This window comes from Cucumis sativus, unplaced genomic scaffold (assembly GCF_000004075.3).
Source record: "Cucumis sativus cultivar 9930 unplaced genomic scaffold, Cucumber_9930_V3 scaffold134, whole genome shotgun sequence".
In the NCBI taxonomy this organism is placed as follows: domain Eukaryota; kingdom Viridiplantae; phylum Streptophyta; class Magnoliopsida; order Cucurbitales; family Cucurbitaceae; genus Cucumis; species Cucumis sativus.
The window spans coordinates 45,001-47,500 of NW_022279536.1; positions in this window are offsets into that span (position 1 = coordinate 45,001).

Genomic DNA, 2,500 nt, shown 5'->3' on the forward strand with positions numbered 1-2,500 from the left:
CCGTGCCGCGCGCGCAGGAGCCGCCCACGACCGTGCCGCGCGCGCAGGGGCCGCCCACGCCCGTGCCGCGCGCGCAGGTGCCGCCCACGACGGTGCGCGCGCGCAGGTGCCGCCCACGCGTGCGCGCGCGCAGGTGCCGCCCACGACGGTGCCGCGCGCGCAGGTGCCGCCCACGACGGTGCCGCGCGCGCAGGTGCCGCCCCCGCCCTTGCCGCGCGCGCAGGTGCCGCCCCCGCCCGTGCCGCGCGCGCAGGTGCCGCCCCCGCCCGTGCCGCGCGCGCAGGAGCCGCCCACGCCCGTGCCGCGCGCGCAGGTGCCGCCCACGCCCGTGCCGCGCGCACAGGTGCCGCCCCCGCCCTTGCCGCGCGCGCAGGTGCCGCCCCCGCCCGTGCCGCGCGCGCAGGTGCCGCCCCCGCCCGTGCCGCCCACGACCGTGCGCTGGATTATGACTGAACGCCTCTAAGTCAGAATCCGGGCTAGAAGCGACGCATGCGCCTATCGCTCAATTGCCGACCAGCAGTAGGGGCCTTTTGGCCCCCAAAGGCACGTGTCGTTTGCAAAGCCCTCGTGACGGATGAGTCGCGGGGGTCGCCTTGTAACGTAATTTCCACCGAGCGATTGGTAGAATCCTTTGCAGACGACTTAAATACGCGACAGGGTATTGTAAGTGGCAGAGTGGCCTTGCTGCCACGATCCACTGAGATTCAGCCCTTCGTCGCTCCGATTCGACCCTCCCCACACACAACTCGTTTGTTTCTTTCAAGTGTCATGGAGGTTATGTCATATGCAGAACGATGAAAACACAAGTGTTGGTGAAGTTTGAAACTAAGATGAGAAAACACGTTCAAGTAAACTCTCGTCGAATGTCCAAGTACATGGATTGGATGCTCGTGTGGAAGTGAAGGCCAATGGCCGAGGCTTGCACATGGGTGCCTATGGTTCACGACAAAAAGCAATTTTGGAGGTTCTGACATTCTCCCTTGCCCACCAACACCAATATGCATGCCATGGTGTGGCTGTGCATGGGAAAAACATTAATAGAGGTTATTGACACTCCCCCATGCCCACATGCACGCCCACATGCGCGGCGTGCGACTCCTCGCATCGCCGCGCGCGAGGGCGCCGACCCCGCCCTTGCCGCGCGCGCAGGTGCCGCCCACGACGGTGCCGCGCGCGCAGGTGCCGCCCCCGCCCTTGCCGCGCGCGCAGGTGCCGCCCCCGCCCGTGCCGCGCGCGCAGGTGCCGCCCCCGCCCGTGCCGCGCGCGCAGGAGCCGCCCACGACCGTGCCGCGCGCGCAGGTGCCGCCCACGCCCGTGCCGCGCGCGCAGGTGCCGCCCACGTCCTTGCCGCGCGCGCAGGTGCCGCCCCCGCCCGTGCCGCTCGCGCAGGTGCCGCCCACGACCGTTCCGCGCGCGCTGGTGCCGCGCACGGCCGTGTCGCGCGCGCTGGGGCCGCGCACGACCGTTCCACGCGCGCAGGTGCCGCCCACGCCCGTGCCGCGCGCGCAGGTGCCGCCCCCGCCCTTGCCGCGCGCGCAGGTGCCGCCCCCGCCCGTGCCGCGCGCGCATGTGCCGCCCACGCCCGTGCCGCGCACGACCGTGTCGCGCGCGCTGGGGCCGCGCACGACCGTGCCGTCCTCGCCCATCCAAGGCCCACATGCGCGCCCAGAATGCCCATGCGCGCCCCCATGCCCGCCCAACACACATAAGAGATGTCAAACCTATCTTCCCGTGCTCCGATTGTTCTGAAATTTTTTCTGGGAGGTAAGCAATGTAAACGAATGATGTCCTAAAAAATTTAGAATTTTTCGCCACCATTTACTATTTTTTTAATTTTTTTCATATTTTAACTAAAAATATTCATAAAATATTATCGGTCGGTTTAAAAATTATGAAACTTGTTTTCTAGACCCATTTGGATGTCCCCAACACAATCCAATCATGTCCCGGACATAATATCAATAGCATCATAGATTTTTCGAGGGTGTGACGTTTCGGAAATTTCATATGCAAGCCTGCCAGACCAAAAAAAGTCCAAAATGTACTATATAGGGGGGCGACCAGTCCACATGGGCGGGGCGCGGGGGTACCCCTATGCGGCGGCGTGGGCGTTTCAAGGGCAATGTGGCCATCATGGCCGTACGTTCTTGGGATGTTTACGTCGTCATTCGACCACGTCCTTCCGTCGATCGGGAAGTATGAGCGGGATGTCGAGTTGAAGTACTCGGGTGGGCGGGCCTTGATAATGCTTGCACCTTGTTGTGGGCGTCGTCCGGGCTTGCTTGCTCTTGACAATACGAGATGACTTGCGATTGCTTCGTGGTTGTTGGAAGGGTTTGGTCGAATTACCGAGCCTTTACGTCGGGTGGGTAGCGAGTGCGGGATGTCGAGTTGATGTGCTTGGATGGGCTTGCTTGGATGATGCTTGCACTCTGTTGTGGGCGTCGTTTGGGCTCGCTTGTTCTGGAGGATACGAGATGGTCTTGTGATTGCTTCTTGC